Genomic DNA, 18,803 nt, shown 5'->3' with positions numbered 1-18,803 from the left:
CTGTTAGACATTTTGGGATAAATTACAACTAAATAACAGCACAGAACACTGAAAGCTGGTGTCTGTAAACAAACTTTATGGGACAGTGGGAATCTTGGTCACACCCATCATAAATGGCCATCAGGATGGATTACGGATGTTGCCAAACAAAAGCGCTCCAGATTAGCGAGGTTCAATCTGTATAAAATAACTTTATCATCTCAGTCTAGGTGTTCAGATGGTTCAAACTGTGTAGTCCTAAATCACAAAAAGGAAAAGAGGAAAAAAAACATGTTTAGGGCTGACTTCACCCAGCTACTTGAGCTACTCGCTGACTTGCACTGTAATAAATTATGCCTATGCGTGCTTTGGAAGTCTAGAACTAAGATGTGATCAGGCCAGTGAATTCGTATAGGCTTGATTAGAAGAAAATTTAGTGCCTTAGCTTAAAAATATGAATTACTCTTTAAAAGCAAAACAGATGAGATACTTGGGAGAATTTTTGGTTTAGGATCCATTCTAATGCAAAGCTAACAGTTTTATATGATCTGTTAGTGAAGTACAGGGGTGAGCAATCTTTTTACATTGGGGCCCACTTTTCACCCTGGCAATTAGCAGGTCTTACCCCCCCACACACACTGCCCCTGCCACCTGTTTAATGGAATCCAAACCAATGGAAATTCTGGTTTATGCTTATATGAAATTGAAAAAGGGGGGAAAAATCCTCAGCATGTATAAGAAAATAAGTCTGTAGAATGTAAAAAACTTTATGAACTGATATATGTGTGAATACACATACATAAGACGAATAATGTATGTCGACATTTTTAATGAGATGTATGAGCCTGAGGCCCTGCAGTCAATCGTGCTATTCTTCCCCCCCTCCTTATGAAATTTCATGCCCCCCTGTGGGGATCTCCCCCCTACTTTGCTCACCCCTTGCGTAGTCATTGAGGTTTAATATTTTGCTCTCCTCTAATGTTTTCTTTAAGGCACTCAGAACTCAAACACTGATGAATTAAGCCAACCTCAGAGGTAAATACCACTATTCACATTTTGAAGACAAGGAAATAGAAGCACAGATTATTACTTCACAAAACAAGCAGTCCTATGGACCTTAAAGACTAAAATATTTATTTATTAGGTAATGATCTTTCATGGGTAAGACCCACTTCTACAAATTCTTGGATGTCTCACCCACGAGCGCATGATATAATATGTAAACATGGGACGCAGAATTTTATTTTTAATTTTAAATACCATTTTTATATCAGGTTTTTGTGTTTATTTTAAATTACGAATTTGATTTTTTTTCTTAAAGGGGGGTTGGATGATATTAAAGAAGAGGTGGGTTTCTCAAAAATCAAAAGCGGGGGTGTGATGCTGAAAAGTTTGGGAACCACTGCTCTAGACTACACAGCTACGTTCAGGGATAATTAGTTGATGGTCTCAGGATGTCAGTGCAGGTGACGCTTCTGGGTTGACCTTGTAGACCATGATGGCCAAATAACACTGGATTTATATCCCATCTTTTCTTGGGCTCTGCATATTTCTGCCATACGCTGAATCTTTTTTTTTTCTGTCTTTCTTTAAATTGAAGATTTTTAAGACAGAAATTTGCTGACTATTAGGGCTGCCTAGAAAAAGAGTTTCTCCAACAGTTGAGGTTTCAGCATTTTTATTCTGCACAAGAATCAAAGCTGGGCCTTAGATACAATTTTATGTGTGTGGGGGGGGCAGGGGTGGAGGAAATCTGGATTCTAGCCTAGAATAGCCAGTAGTTCAGTGGTTAGGGTGCTTGTCAGGGATATAAGGAGTTGAATCTAAATTAAGAAGGGCAGGTACTTGAACTTGGCTTTCCCACATCCATTTGAGTTTTCTACCGTTAAGCTCTTTGTGCCTGTGTTTTGGTGGTTTTGATCAGAAATTTCATCCTGAATCTGCAAGATATTCTTGACAAAAATGTTGTAAAAACAATGCGTTTTCATAGTAGTTTCTGAATTTGATAAATCACTATTTTCTGAAAATTCCCATCTAGCTCTACCAGTCACACAGCACTCTTGGAAAGCCTTTATTGTTTTAGGGACCTAATAACTAAAGTCTGCCTAGGGAATCCTTTGAATCAGAGTCTTCAGCCATCTTGAGCATAATAATCTGGGGTCATTAAGACCAACCAGTATTCTTTAGTCGTCATCCTTAATGCTGTTTCCTCCTGTGTCATTTTCTTAAATTTCTGTGCTATGCACATCTATGCAAGATGAAACACAAGGCAGAAGTTACGTATTGGTGGCCTGGAGGCCACAACATTAATGTGTTTAAATCTGTATGCTATGCTGATATATGCTTTCTTCTCTATAACATAAATGATATTTTGTCACTTTTCTGCATGGTGAGTACTTTCTTGATTGTTTCCAGAAAATGGCATTTCTCATTGTGACAAGTTAACCTGGGATTTGAGATCGCATGGCATTAAACTGAATGGACTGTGCTGATGGCATTGAGTTCGCATTGCAATTTGAATGAGGCATAAGTCCCTAGTTTTTGTTTTTACCAGTTTAGCTCAGTGATCTGTCAAACCAAGTTATTAAGGTTACTTGGATATGTTTCTACATCTAGTAAAATCAAGCTAAGCAGTGTTGGATGCATTGTTGGTAGGGAGTGTCAGTGCCACCCAAGTACTCTTTAATACAGTAGGGTTTCAAGATTCGTGAACTTAATGTTCACGAATTCAATTATTCTTGCGCGGCCAAGCTTCCCCCCTGCGTGGCTGCCCCCCTTACTTCTCCCACCCGCCCGCTCTCCAAGCCAGGGGAATTCTGGGGAATCTCTCCCCCATTTACGTGAAATATGATTTACACAGAAGTTGCCCAGGATTTGTCGAGGAATTACTGTAGTGTTAATTTCTCTGTTTGGCAGACTGTTGGCTTTTCGTTTGCTTCCAGGGGGTGGTTCAGGACACTGAAACAGATGCTTTTGATCCTTTGTTTGCACACAATCAGATTTTTTCCTCCCTGTGTGCCACCACGATGGTTGAGACTACATGATGAGTTCCTATTAACAATATTAGAGTAACCTAAATTCATGTGCTCATTTAATCAAAGGAAAAATCTAGGCAACTTCACTATGCAGTAATCACTTAGTGAATATTTCAACAACAGGTTTTAAAGTTTATTTTTGCTCTGGTTTGAACATCCTTTTTTCAGTGACTATTGTTTGACTTCTTCTATTTTGTCTTTCAGACAAAGCCACTGTTAATGTTTTTATATATTAACTGGTCTCTAATGTCTTCCTGTCTATGACTTCAATATAAATTCAGTGTGCCTGTTGCCTAACTTCTGAAATCTTTTTGGCTTGATGGAAGACATTCTGGTGATCCTACGTGTCACAAAATAGTTTAGCCAGCCAAGTCGTTACAAGTGAAATTAAGTGTACTTACTCATAAGGCTGTAAGAAGGTTGATGAGTGCAGCATTTTGATCCAAAATTTGGGGGCTGCAGTTTGTTTAGGCTGTCTTGGACTGCAGCTTTATCTTTCAGAGCAGGGCAACAGCATAGACTCTCATTTAGGTCTTGAAGGCAAGTGTGAGGGAGGGATGGCCGTGCTGAATTTGAGTGCATGGCATCGGAACCTGCTATGCAAGATTGCAATACCAGTCAAATTTGTGTCAGCTTTAAAAAGTTGTGGTTTTGTTTTTCAGTTTCTTAACTAAAATCACATGTGACTTTTTTCCAGCCTTACTTACTGTGAAAGATGCTGGAATGGTGTTACTAGAAATAGAAATTGAAGTCCTGTTCCTCTGTGTAAGTCTGATAAGCCAAGGTACTTTGCTATCCTGCCGGTCCTGTTCTCGAAATGCTACTTGCAGGGCGGAGAATAGATGAGCCAAGTCTTCATGGTCTCTCTGCCATTGATCTGGATTAGTAATGGGGAACTTAAGCTGGTGAGTGGGCTACAGGAGTGGCCATCCTTCATCTCAGTGGGCCACAAAACTGTTGTAACCAAATGCCTTCCTGGTTTTGGTAACTGCGGTTGTGTACCTAGAATTTGCAGGTTATCCCAGTTGAACTATGCCAGTGCTTTGGCTGCAGAGGGAGCATGCAGCTTTTACAGTCAATGCAGTGTGTAATCAGCATGCTCCTCACTTTGCTTGTCCCTGCTTTATATGCATGTCACTTTAGGCTTAAAAAAAGTAGGAAAAAAATAAATGAACAGCAATTAGTGGTTTATAGCACCCCTGTGTGGGAGTAATGGTAAACAAAATGTCTGTGGGAGACACACCCACCCACCCACCTACCTCTCTCTCGGGGCACATGTGGTCCTCTGGCAGCAGGTTGCCCACCATTGATCTGCATGCTAAAATGGTCAATTCTGGTAAGATCCACTAATACCTATCCAGTGAACTGAAAAATTCAGTGCCAAGTGGGCAGCTTTCTTTGAACAGAGAGGATGAAGTGGAAACTGTTCCTAAGTCATCAACTATTGCAGAATGTAAGTTTTTTAAACCCGCTTAGTTACATAGGTAACTTGACCTGTTGAAGGGGAGAGGGAAAGAGGGTAGATGTGTGAACCACACTAAGTAAGATGCTTTAAACTTCTAATTACAATTTCAGCAGTTGCAGACAGGAGCCATTTGTACTATGCCAGATACATTATTTAGAAGTAATGGGTAACACATCGACTGTATGTTTCACAGTTGATAGCTTCAATGAAGAATTAGTTAACAAACACTTAGGTTGACTTTAAATTTCAGCATTAACCTATTTAGATGAATTGTGTGGTTAAGAACTCTTAGAGCTGTTTTGTGCTGTTTGATGAAACTCTGAGACAATTTTCTGTGGGCTGTAAGATTTCCTCTGTAACCAAAAGAACTAAAAAAAAAAAAGTATGTTAAAATGGTATCTCAGGTTATTTTCATGTAGTTGCAGGTATGTGTTCTGTGACTTACTGCATAGCCATCGATATGAAGGGCCTTTCTTATATGTACTTCAGAACTTTGTAACAGATCATGACAGTGCACTCAAGGATTTATTACAAGGCAATGAAACAGTTTACATTTTCTACATTATCTGTCCAACTGGTAAACAGTCTGCAGAAAAGAACTTCATTATAAATTAATACAGTCAGTCCTCAAATCGCAGTTCTTATGTGCCTCTAATGGAAGGTTAATACCATTAAAATTACCTGGGTTGGATGGGAGCAGTGAAAAAATATGTAACTGTTTTGATCATAGGCGCTGGTTGGACTAATTCTGATAATGTTGTTTTGTTAAAATCTGTCCATTAAAATCACAGGCACTGTGGCATGGTACAGAATTTCTGATGTAATGCTGCCTGCCAGACAGATTTCATAACCTGTCTAATTTCTTGATAGTTTCTCCTCTTCCCTCTCTATGCCCCTGGGTGGAGTTCCTTAGAAACATACATCGTCTTGAGTTGCTAAGGAGCCTGGAATGTCCTGGGACTGTGGTTTCCAGGTCCACTGCTTTGGAGGTAGCAGTGGATCTGATAGGGCTCTGGAAATGGGATTCCACTCCTCTTTGTAAGAATTCTGATATTTTTAGGTTTTGTTCCAAAGCAGACCTCAACCATACTTTTACATACTGAAAGAAGTATCTTTCTCTATCCTTTTCACAGCACTCTGACATCAGTGCAATACTTAATATTTGAAGTACGACTTGCTAATCATTTAGCATAAAATAATTTGAAGCATTTAAGTTTTTCTTCTCTGATGTTCCATATTCTTTTATACCTGGAAGTGGTTTCAGTATACAGCAAACACTGTGTTAGCTCTCGCCCTCCCTTTTACTGGGACCCCGCTCTTTAAATACCTCTCTGAAACCACCTCCCCCACTCATGCATCTGATGGAGCGGGTCTTTGCCCATGAAAGCTTATGCTTCAAAATATCTGTTAGTCTGTAAGGTGCCACAGGACTTCTTGTTGTTACTGTCTTAACTGGCATTCTATCATCCAGAATTCTCAAATAACCAGCATTTTCACTAAGTAAAATATAGTTGCTATGCTTTAATTATGGAAAACATGAAAGTAAATACAAATACAGTATGTTTACACTGTACAATACTACGTTTTTGCTTGTTTCTTTATCTAATCTTGTCTTTCTGTAGTGTTATGCATTGCTTAGGTACACGTCTCTCTCCAGAATATTTTACTATCCAGCAATTTCCTGGTCCTGGCGCTGCCAGATATGAAAGACTTTACTGTGGTTAAACTCAAGCAAACTAATATTGTTACTTTCCTTCTAATCATCATTTTTACAAGCATTTAGAGGAACATGAGCACTTTGGTTTTCATATTAGTAGAACAACTAATATAGTGGGGCCCCAATTCTGATTAGAATCTCTTGGACCTTTGTAAATAATGTGGTGCATTTCCACCTTAATTCTGGAGCAGTGCATTGAATCCGACAGCCATTCTGACAGTTGTCTCTCTTACTTCTGCCAATGTTATACCTAAAGGTGCAATCTTGACATAGGAAAATGTCAAGAGAGGAGTTGCTCCTGCAAGCCAGAGGGAAACAGAAAATGTGGGAGACACAAGTTAAATGACATGTGTAGCAGCTTGTATGTGTCAGAATTGGAGGGCTAACTGCACTTCTTGTTTTGGTCAGTCTGAGTGCATCCTCCTTAGGTGTCCAGCCTTGTGCCCTTATCCTTCCTAGGATGACTTTCCACAGTTATCCCATTCTTACATTTGTACGGTAGCCAATTCCCCTATGTGTCAGTTATGCTTACTCATCAAGTCCCAGTTCGTTTGGCACTTGCATTTCTTCCCTTTGTGAATAGTGCACTGACCAAACTGCCTTCTTTTAATCAGATTATTTAATTTTAATAGAAGAAACAAAGTATTTACCACCAAACGATTTAGAACAGTAAATAACCACATATCTGTTCTACTCAGAGCCCTCCCATCTTCTTATGGTGATCTTGGCAGCCTAATTTCTTAGACACCATTTTGGAACCCTGGCTTTCCCCAAACAGCTATCACCCTTAGTGGGAGATCCTCGTCAGTTCCTGGGCTTTGGCCTGGTGTGTCAAAACCAGGTCTCTAGGTTCAGTGGGAGGAAGCTGACCCAAGTTTCTCTGAGGCCTTGGCTTGGTTATTGTCCCATAGAAACCCTTAAAAGTTTGCTGAAGGGGTAGCTTATTCCTTACCTTACTCTTTGTCCTTCCTGCTTGTTTTCTTTATAGCTTTCTAGTAAACTAAACCAGCGTATTTGTACAATAAATATCCCAATTACCAGGTTTGCACATGGTCTTCATAAAATACCTTCCTCCCATTGAGCCTACAGATAGCCACTAGAGTAACTAATTAAGCACTTTATGTACTAATGCTCCTTAGGGCTCCTGTGTCCCATCAGTAGCACCACTGCTAAGAAACAGGGTGAGGCTGTCAATTTTTTCCACAGTGCAGCACATTTGTAGGGCTAGTGTGCCAGTACTGAAAGGATGGGGATGCTAGTTTCTCGAGATACATATTTGACTCAGGTCGGTGCTATGCAGGATGCATACCAGGGCCATAGATTTAAGAATGTGTCAGAAAATCCTTAAAGTTGAATGCAATATAGACGTTGAAACCCGGAATTTGCTGACATCGGTCAGCTGCCTCAAATCCCGCTAACCTTAGGCTTACATTGCTGTGTCCACATATGGGCTGTGTCTACACGGAGCCACTCTCCTGGCAGCTCCATGGTAATGATCAGTTTCACAGTTGCAAATGACTGCTCATTAGCATATTCATTCAGCTTATTAGCATAGCCCCACAAGATCTTGCTCTCGGCGGATGGGGTGCCAGTATTAGAGGCCCTGTGGACATGCCTCTGCCAGGAAGAAAAACCTCTGTCGCCAGCCCCTTATGCTTGATTTCCTAGCGGCCCCCCCCCCCCCCCCCCCCCCCCCCCCCCCCGCAACCCCAGCAGAGGCATGTCCACGTGGCCTCCTTCCTGCTGGCACCCATGTCTGCCGAGAGCAAGATCTTATGCAGCTGGGCTAATGAGCAGCCATTTGCAATTGCAAGACTGCTCATTAGCATGGAGCAGCTGGGAGAGTGGCTCCGTGTAGACCCAGCCATTCAGTAAAAGGTATCTGGTCTCACTGCTGCCATTTGGTAATGCTGCACTGCTTTTCACCCTCCTTTGGGTTAGCTTGCAGACCTTAAATTTCTGCTGCTTTCTCGGAATGGTCAAAAAAGTTGTTGTGTTCCTCTTCAGTAAGCTGCTAGAATGTAGACGTATCAGTGTCCAAAGAAAAGATTGGGCACACTCATGGTACTGGTTGCACTTCCAAAAAACAGCACTCTGGTTTAGCAGGACCACAGATGCTCCTGAACCAGAGAGCCTGGGAGCCTAAGGCAGGTGGGCCAGCCAGGACCATGGGCAACAGGGTCAGCAGCCTGGCAGGAGGCAGCGCATGACTGGGGCTGAGCCTCCTGGAAGCCAAGCCATGCTGGTGTGGGGAGGTGAGCTGGGGCCCTGTGGCAGCCCAGCCAACATTGTGGGGAAGGGGGTGAGACAGGATGGCTGCTTGGACAATAGGCTGTTGGCAGCAGGTGATGGGCTTGAGGGGTAGGGCCTCGGCCCTCCCTTGCCTTGACAAAGTTAGTCTCTTGTTCAGGACCAGTGAGGTCCTGATGGTGCTGAACCAGAGAGGTCCAACCTGCAGCTCATCCCAGAATGCTGAGATGCACACTGGACTCTAAAGGGCAGAATTTGGACTTTATCTGCAATACTTTGTATCATAAACTTCTCAGCCACATGCAATTTAGGGAGAAATTTTGGGAAACCTTAAAAAAGACTTGGTAACAAGTTGGAAACAGGCGGCATTTAATACATGTAAGAAAGTAAAAAGTAGCTGACTCTTGCTGAGTGCTCATAGGAGTTTCACAGAGAGACCCACAGATTGATGAGCTGCATTGGAGAGAATTTGGGAAAAAAGTGAAGGCTTCTTTGCCTTTTGAAAATGAGAAAATAGTCACACTAACATCTTGGGCCTATATCTCACTCATTTACCTTTCTCTCTGGAGGAAAAGCAAAGACTCTGCTTTGTACGTCGAGTCCATGCATTTTCTTTTACTTGTTGGCAGATCCAGGGCACCATTTTGGAGTCTGTCACTCGTTAATCTGCATCGTCACTGCAGGGGTTGGTGATACGTCTTATGTTCAAGCTAGACTTTCAAAGTCTTAACTTGTAACAAGCAAATAATTGGAGTATTTAGCAGTCCTGCAAGTTGTAGCTGAACTCAGCATTCTTCACTGTGATAGATGGAGAATTCTGCTAGTCTAATAAAAGGTTAAGCATGAGTCAGCAAATGACTGATCAGCCCGTGCTTTAAAAAGTGAGTCTAAAGCTAGTGACTGATTTTAGTGAACATTGCATGACCTCTTCTGAGACAGCCACAGTGGACCATTAAATCCGAGTGAAAGCCAATGTACAGGCTCTCTTGCATTTCACCTAGATAATGTCCTCCCATCAGTCCAAGGATAACTGATGATCAGGAATAGATGCCCAAATTGAATCAACCACATACGCATCCAATGTGGTATATGGGGGTGCATGCAGAGGGAGAGATCCAGATAATGTGATGTCTCCAAATATAACAGTTATGCGTACATTTCTAGAGATGAGGGTAGTCCTATATAGTTTAATGACATTCAGAGATCTGGAATCTGTAGTTGAAACATTGACATCACTTTGTATTTACATAACAAGGAAGAGCCTGTTGGATCAGGAAGCCCTGCAGACATGGAAGGGGTTTGTGTCACAAAACATTCTTTGTTGCTATGTTCTTGACAAAAAGGATGTTAGTGTGACATGTCAGTATCCTTTTCCTGAATAAAGCTTAAATTTCTTTGGAGTCCAGTTCAAAGATTATGTTGTATTGTGAAAATATCAAAGAAGTGTGTGCCTGAGGTTTGCTGCCTGCTCTCCTTGCCTCGCTGGCCAAACAGTAAATGAAGTTCACATTTTCCTAGGCTGCTTTCTGCATACTTGGAGAGCAGTGGAGATGAAAGTAGTAGCCAGAGTGGTCACATTGGAGCACTGTGGGACATCTCCAGGAGGCCAAGAATGTAGAATTTGACAGTTCTCTGTCTGCACTACTCTGAGGTCAGCCACATAAGGCTGAATTTGGTGTCGCTCCTTGTGAAAAGCAGGAGCACAAAAGTTGACCTTAGGAGCCCTTAAAAATGTAATGTGGACTGATCTTTTAGACATTTGACTTAAGTCACCTAAATTGGACCTAATCTCCTGGCGTAGACTAAGATCTAGATTAACTTTGAAGTATGTTTGGCTACTAGCTCACCCTTACCCATATGTGAGTTAATGGCAGGTGACTCTTTTCTCCTCTTCAGCTCCTTGTCAAGTTCTGCGTCGACATAACGTTTTAGGAATTTCCTATTTAAAAGCTCCTTGTGTTGTGAAATATTTATGTTCCTGAAAACAATGATGAAAGCTTCCCTTGGACTGCTCAGTTCCTTTGATCTTATTTTGGTTGCTTTTGGGTTTTTTTGGGGGGAGGGGGGGCTGTGGGGGGCTCACTGTAAGAAGTCATTTCAGTTTACAGGGTTTCAGACACTTAAGGGAGATTAACTTTTTATTTCACATTTTACAAGGATTATAAGCAGTGCTAAGAATTCATGCAAGATTCTTCTTTAAAAATTGTTACATGTTAAATGTTGACATAATGGCATGATTATCAACAGCTGCATTTCCGTTTCCTTGATCTTTCTCCATGTGCTCCATATCACAAAGTCTTAGTATTATTTGAACAAATTAGAGCACTTAATTTAATGGTCATTGACATTCTTGTTCGACATTTGCTGGGTGCTGTAATTGGTGGATCTTCTATTGTTTTCATATGGCCAATCTAAAGCTAGAAGGTTGTCAAAGCTCATGGTCAAAAGTGAGAGATTTCTCATAGGTTTTCCATTTGTTAATGTTATATATTATGCTGTTATGCTATATTTTTGCATGCTTATAATGTTAAAATGTTCTGTTGTGTAGAAACTTCTAACCTAGTCTTAACCCCAAAAGCTCATTTTTTTCCCTTGTATTTTGTTTAAAAAAATTGTTCATGTAGCCGTTTGAATTCTGTAAATGTGGAAAAATATCATTCCTATCTTAACCTTTTTAGACACACTGTAGGAAAAACAGCTGAAATTTAACACTTTCCATGTGAATAACCTTCAATAGTTTATTTACAACTTCCTTGAGAAGTTAGCAAGTTGTTGGTCTGATTTATGATGGTTAAAGCTATCTTCTCATATGACACTTATGAGTAAATAGTGTTCTTTAGACCTAGGCTGTGTAATGACTCTCTTAAATTTCAAATATCTACTGTAACAACCTTATTGCTCTGAATTGAGAATAACAACTTGAGACTTTAGGGTAGTACAGAAACAGAACAAATATTGGCTGGAAGTTGGAGCAACAGCTACTTTTCAAGATGAGAATTGAAACCACAGTTTTTTGTTTTGATTTGAATGTGGGTTATTTCCTGTTTCTGTAGTCTTATTACTTTTATCTCTTTCTTTAAGATATGGTCATATGTTGTATATAAACATTCTTTCTTTGATTCTTGCCCCCATTAGAAGCCAACAGAAATATCGTTTGGTTTATGAATAGACTTGGAAGGATTAGATATTTATCAGTAAATGTGAATGTCACTGGACGCATTCCAACCAAGGCAAAATATTTGGTTGCAAATGAAATTATGCAGATGAGCAAAGTAAGAGAAATGCTGCTTGAGAATTTCATAGATTTTGATTTAAGGATATTTACTTTGCAATGTGATGCTTACAAATAGTTTTAACTGTTTTAAGCTTTAATTTGTTGAATCTCAACATGTCACTGATTATCTGATCCCCTCCCCATTGACTGAGTCCACCATGAGTTTGTACAACTATGAAAATCAACACAAATAAACATCAACATGTCAGTTAAAATAAAAACTGAAACCTGCCCAGCCTAAATATGCCAAGAGACCTCTGAGGAAGCTCCTCTCTGTGTAAAGCCTCAATTGCTCTTTTTTGGTTAATTGAAAACGGAGGAAAGAAGTTCTGAACCTCCTGTAGTAGTGTGGTTTTTGTGGGTTTTTTTTTCTTTTAAGTGAAATGCCACAGATTAGCTTCCTCCTTCATTTGTTAAAAGGAAGCAACAGGAAACGAAGGAGTGAAATGAAACTACTCATATGTCTTTCATGCTGACTTCAGTTGATAGTTATCAATATTTATCAGGAGTGGGCAGCGGAGGCTAGTGAGTGGGCTGCATGAGTGGCCCTCCATTTCAGTGGGTCACAAGATTGAAATGGGTCATGTGTATTGACTGGACCCCAAGAATATGATTAAAGTTTTTCTATTTATTTTGAAATATCCAGTGTGGTGTATATTAATGTATTTAGTCGTGCATACATGAATAGAAATGCCAACAACTTCCAGTAATAGAAATATGTACACTTACTTTACAATAACATTGTACTCAGTGGGACTTTTGGTTGGAGATGTCCTCCACAAACTCTCTTAGATTAGGAGTAAGGGAGCCCCAGCGAGTGAGATGTGGGGTGGGGAAGAGTGCAGAGAGGGTTGTGCAGGCTGCACGCAGAACCCCAGTGGTCTGCATGCAGCCCACAACTGTTACGTCAAACAGAAGCTTTTCCTCCAAGAGAGGGAATGAAACTAAATTATTCCTTCAGTCATTTCACACTAATTACTTATTATTTTGCATACTTAAGTATTGCCATCTACCTATTTTAGGAAGGGGAAAGTAGAGGTGCTCAATTTACAAATTAGTCCCAGTTCTACACTAATCTCTCTCTATTTAGGATCTAGTAGACTGATCCAGCCTTGCATGGGTCCAGGTCCTGGGGAATGTGGGTTGGTCAGGTGGGGGCTGCTCTCCTGGCTGCTTCCCACTCTGAGGGTGGAGGGAGGGAAGGGCTGTCAAAGGGGTCACTAGCTGTTCTGGAGGGTGGGGATTGTGTTGCTGGCCAGCGAGTGGTCACTGGGTTGCTTACTGCCCCCCATCGTCATGGGTGAATAGGACTGTTCAGCTCTCATACCTCTCCCTTTCTGTTTGATATGGAACACACTCCATGAACTTCCTGTTGTCCTGGCACACTTTGCCCTAAGTTATAAGAGGAAGCAGCATACCAAAATTTGGTGGTCCTAGCTCTTAATGCTTAGTTCGTGAAATAAATGGACTTGCACATGGACAGACAGAGAATCACACTTCTAAAATAGATAAAAATAAAGGCTTTCAGGCCTACAGAAATTTCTTGGGCAATGATAACCTTGGATCTTTGGCGGTTGGACCTGTACCTTTGGCATTGTATTCCACTATTCATCTTTTCAGTATATGAATCTGTATTTTACCACAAACCAAAATTCCAGTTTGCATTGTAGGCAGTTTGTCACTGACAAAATGTGGATTCCCATTGCTCAATTCCTGTTAGAAAGGCCAGTGTTTCAGTCGTTGATTAAATAAGTGAGAGAGGTTGCTGTGCAGTTGAGATTAATTGTTGACCTGCAATTTTTACATTTATCACAACGAAGTCACTAAAATTTATTTCTAGAGTCTTCCATTGATGCAAAAAGTGACAAACCCTTGACCTGTCTCCACTACTGCTCTTGTATTTTTCTGTGGCATCACAACACTAACCGTTGGACAGGTTCTCATCAGTTTCATCAAATTAAGATGAGTCCTGTTATTTGCACGAAGGGACATAGAAATACATAACACTTCTGATTCAAAGTTTCATTGGTATCATTTGGACTTGTATCTTGCTGACTAAATTTCCATGTAACTTCAGATGAATTTTTTGTTTCTATATTTCATTTTGGCTATGGTGCAGAAAAGAGAATAATCCCCAAGAGTTATTTGGCTGTAGAACTGAAGCTGCAACACTAATACTCAGCACCTTTGCATGAAGCCATAGTCTGATTTAATGAAAAAAATTGAGACTAGCTAAAAGGAGTAGTAACTAGAAAATGGTAATCCACGCCTAATGTAAAAAGTGCAGTGTAGCTGTGACTTTTTTTTTTTTTTTGTTTGATCAAAGGTGTTAAGTGTATTTTGTATTCAGAACTTCTTGAGCAAACTTCAAATGATTATTCTGGATCACATAGTAAAAAATTGGAAGCGTGTGGTATTTCTAATCTGCATAATTTTATTTTGTTTCTGTGAAATACTGAATTTCTGATACAGCCTTCAGTGTGTCAATAGTGCCACCCAGGCTCTGTCTAGATGACTGTTTCCCAAATAGTGTTCTGCGGGACCCCAGGGTTCCTCAGAGTGAAAATAGGAATTCTGTGAGAAAATCCCATTACAACTGCTGACTCCTCTGCAGCTCCCTGCCCTGCTGCCATTGAAACTATAGAACTAAATTTAATTGGTTTAATGGCCAGCAGGGCAGTGGAAGGGATCCAGCCATTACACCAGCTGAATTTAGTTTTATTTCAGCAGCATCAGGGCAGGGAGTCGTGGAGAGCCCCTCACTCACTCAGCTACTTGAGCAGCCACATCCCTCTGGTGGGCATGGCTTGGCTCACCCCCAGCAGCAGAACACCTCCACACCAGCCTTTCTTCCACAGGGCACAGGTGGCCACCCACCATAGCTCCCCAGCCAGTGCCACAGATGAGCTCATCCCAGGGGCCGGTTTGGTGCTGAGGCCAGTTAATCCTGGGAATGTGGGGCTGGGTTTGAGGCTGACGGGCAGGTTAAGCCATAGGTTCTTGGGACATCCCTGTGCCTTAACCTGGGAGGTGTTTTTTGTGCTCATGGTGCAGGGCAGAGCCTTAGGGGCTGCATGGCGTAAAAGACTCAATGTCTCTTCCTTGTCTGTCTTAAAGCTGGACCCACATTGTCCGAGGGCCAGGCCAGGCCACCCCTACCTTGCCACCAGGCTGACCCTGCAGTGGGAGGGGCCATTGGAGGGTGTATGAGGACCTCCAGAGGGACCCCAACACTTCTGTGTGGGCAGTGCAGGAGACGGGAGTGCTGGCTCAGGGCCAATATCGAGTAGCAGTCACGGGCCTGGGACCAGCTCGTGTCTGACTTCGATGCCATTGCTGGTGTCTGGCATGATAGGATGACCCAGCTGCCTGTGGCTGCCCCCACTGCTCTGCCTCTGCTGGCCCTCCCACAGGACTTCCTGGACCCGACTACCTGCTCAAATGGATGATGCCTATGGATGGTCTCCCTGCCCATCATTACTCTGGCGCAGTCCTACCTGTCTGTACCTTTGCATGGTCCCAGCCCTGATGGGGACCCTGAACCCACAGTGGGAGAGGATCCTGAGACAGATGCCACTTAGGGGCCAGCTCGCTCTTGAGCTTGCAGTCCTTCCACCTCCACCGTGTTTCTACCCACCCTACCCCCAGTAAATAGTTATGTACATCCTTTCCCCGTAAATAGTTTGGAATGGTGTTGTATTTGCACACATTTCGTTTTGAGTAAAATGCGCTTTGGTTACTGTGCAGTGATCAGGGAGGGTTGAAGGGGCATGGGGATTGGGTAGGGCTGTGTGCCTGAGGCACCTGCTGGGTGTGCCCTAGGGAGGGTTACTAGGAGCCGTGAGAGAAGCACTTCCTCAGGGCCTCCCAGATCCACAGCCCTTCCTGATGGGTGTGGGAGATGGTGGCTGTGCCTGGCTGCTCATAAGCACACCCCTCATGGCTGATGGGCTGCCACCCACCTGATTAGGAAGGCCTTCTGTCCCTGTCCCTCCACAATGTTGTGTGGGGCGCAACATGCCGTTACAACTTGGTGGATGTTGTGTTCCCCTCCATCCAGGCAGGTGAGCAAGCAGCTGAAGCATGCCTTTAAGTGGCTGAAGGCACACTTGGCCTGCAGCCTTGCCTGGTTGAGTCAGACATTGAACAGTTTCCAGCGAGCCAGTGTAGGGTTTCGTGAGCCAGGGCATGAGGGGATAAGCTGCATCCCCCACGATGCAGAGTGGCATCTGAACATCCCCAACTGCCAGCTCACAGCAGGGGATGAATATAGCTGCCTCCGGCATAAGCCAGAGTTTCAGAACACACCAGTGTCATGTGCCTGGCATGCCCACCCAATGTAAATGTCCCACTACTGTCCATGGTGGTCAGTCAGGGCCTATAACAACACTGAGAAGTAATGCTTGTGGTTTATGTACCATCTGCAGCCGAATCGTGTTGATGGCTGTAACGACCTGCAGGGGGAGGTAACTAATCGCATGTTGGTGACTGAGGGAGGGAGTACCTGGCCCCCAGGAGGGTCCCCAGGCCCCTTCTGGCCCCCCTGAGCTCTTTGCCTGCCCCACCCCACCCCTGGGAGCCATCTCCCAGCAGCAGGGCTGTGTGAGGGTGGGATGGCATAGTCCGTCAGGGCATTTGCATCCCTGACCTTGCTTCCGGAGGGTCCTACTTTGGTAGGACACACCTTGCCCTGTGCAGGGACTGTGGCCAAAGAGTGTGTTACCTCCATGAGGAGGGCCCCGGTGATGGGCTTTCTCATGCCTAATTGGCTGCCCACTGAGTGGTAGCTGTCCGGTGGGAGCTTCTAGAGGGCGATTGCAACCTGCTTCTCCACAGCAATGGCTGTCTGCAGCCAGGTGCCCTGTATCCAGAGGGTGGGGTGAGTCAGGCACAGAGCTCCAGGAAGGTGGCCTTCTGCATTCTAAAGTTCTGAAGCCACTGCTGGTTGTCTCGCTGCCTCATGACCAGCTGCTGCTACCACTTAGAACTGGTGCACTGGGGCAGGTGTGAACGTCCTTCAGCCATGCCGACATCCTCTTTGGCAGTTTTCGGCTTGCCTTCCACAAGGAAGAAGCGGATGGCTTTCAAGAAGTTCAGCAGCTGCTGCAGCGTTTCTGAGTGGGGCCATCGCAAGTCCAGGAGGAGCATTCGCATCATGGCTCCCAAGGACCAGCTGTGTTGCCCACTAAGTTGTGAAGCCCTGCGCTAGCTGTGCTGTCACTCAAGGAGGTAGGCATGCCCACATGAGAGGCAGGGAACATCTGTCGGGGGGGTTGCCTTTAAGGGTATGTCTCATGGGGGATTCTGGAAGGAACTGCTGACTTATGACCCTGTGTGACGGATTTGCAGGTGGCCGTTTTGCTGATAGAGTGCTTGGGATGTCTGGCTGGTCTCTGACAGAGTGGATCCCTCTGATCCACGTTATGATCTGGATGCTATCTGTCAACAGAAGTTTTGTTGCGAGATGTCCTCCAAAACAAACTTTTGCCAACAAATTCCTGCAATCTAAACAACCTCAGATTTGTAACGATAGCTTTTTTGGGGAAATGCACTTCTGCAGAAATCTTGAATCCAGGTTGCTTGTATGTTTCATGGCATATTGCACACTTGTAATTCACTGAGGATACTATGTTATGCAAAACTGCACAGGTCCATGAACAGGTGCACTGGAAAACTGCAGAAGCTGATAACTGGAGAAGCATTTTCCTTTTCTTTGATGGTTAATCTTTACATCTAGATTTCTGCACTTTTGAGCTATTGACTTTGAACCAGAATTTTCTGTTTAACATAGTATCAGAGGGGTAGCTGTGTTAGTCTGTGTTTTCAAAAACAGGAGGAAGTCCTGTGGCAACTTACAGATGAAGCAGGTCTTTGCCCACAGAAGCTTATGCTCCGAAATATCTGTTAGTCTAATATAAGGTGCGCACAGGACTCCTTTTTTTTTTTTAAACACAGTTTATATAATATCAATGTATGTGCAGCTACTCACACTAACACAGAATTTTAACCTAGGAAGCCAATTTGATTAGTTGGAATTATTACTTCACTTCATAAGCTTTTCTCCAGGTGGAAATCAAATCCATCGCATACTAGTACACAGTATGGTATGCACAGATTGTCATTTGTTTTTTTTTTGTTCTATTGAACTTGTAAAGTTGCTTAGGCACATTGACGTACAAGAATAATATTGAAGCCTAAGATCTATAGTACCTCTTCTTCTGTTCAGTCCTAAGAAAATTACTTTATAACAATTATAATAAACTGCTAGTTTAGATTATAGTTGTGTAGAAAAATACAACATTGTTTATGATGTTTGGGAAAATACTTGGAACTGCACAAATTTCATAAAGAGATGGAAAATAAGTCAGTCTGGTCTAGAAATTATTAGCATCCTATATTTTTCTTTATTCCACATTTATGATGCACTAATTATGCATGTTTTAGTCTCAAGGAAACAAATTTCCATGGTTTTAGTTCATAAGTGAAACGGTTGATCTTATGTTACTTAAAAATTTGTGCTTACCAGTTACTGATTTACAGGCAGAGTCTAAAGTGCTTTTCTTTGATCTAGAGACTTAAGGTTTGGGATCTACCAATTTTGAGAAACTGCCTGTCTACCTGCCACTGTTGTAGTTAGCAGAAGCTCGTATTGATATTATCATTCATAAAGTGTCTGCTGTTTGTTTGTGATAGCACATTGTATTGTAAGGTACCGAGACTAATACCTGATGTGGAAAAACTATCTCATTTTTTATTTTATCCAGAAGTACAATGTTCCCCTTGTTTCACAAAGAGACGTATATGTTAAATTAGAGTTGTGTGGGCTCTTAACAGAAAATACATTTTTTTTTCTTTGTGTTGAGGGCTTCTTGCTGCACAATATTCACGGTTTCTATAATCAATAAGATTGACTCCATTTTAAAAAAACTGAATATTCTCCAATGGAATAGTTACAGTCCACTAACGCAGTAGCTTTCAGCCTTTCCAGAGTACTGTACCCTGTTCTGATTTGTCTTGTGTACCAGGTTTTACTTCACTTAAACTACTTGCTTAAAAAATCAAACCTAAAAATGTATACTGATA

At 42.4% G+C, this 18,803-nt stretch overlaps 1 protein-coding gene across 3 annotated transcripts in view; it reads left to right on the top strand.

Annotated features, from left to right (window-relative positions):
- Positions 1 to 18,803, top strand: part of WASL (WASP like actin nucleation promoting factor) — an 83,753-nt gene that overhangs the window by 2,239 nt on the left and 62,711 nt on the right. The window contains exon 2 of one of the 3 annotated variants that reach the window (XM_075015285.1): positions 972 to 1,014. The exons of the other annotated variants lie outside the window; for them this stretch is intronic. The gene's annotated coding sequence lies outside the window, so the exon portion shown is untranslated. The remainder of the gene's footprint in view (positions 1 to 971; positions 1,015 to 18,803) is intronic. 3 annotated transcript variants of the gene reach the window in all.

The sequence above is a fragment of the Carettochelys insculpta genome, chromosome 1 (assembly GCF_033958435.1).
Source record: "Carettochelys insculpta isolate YL-2023 chromosome 1, ASM3395843v1, whole genome shotgun sequence".
NCBI lineage: Eukaryota > Metazoa > Chordata > Testudines > Carettochelyidae > Carettochelys > Carettochelys insculpta.
Note: the sequence above shows the minus strand (reverse complement) of the source record. Positions and strands in the feature narration are given on the sequence as shown.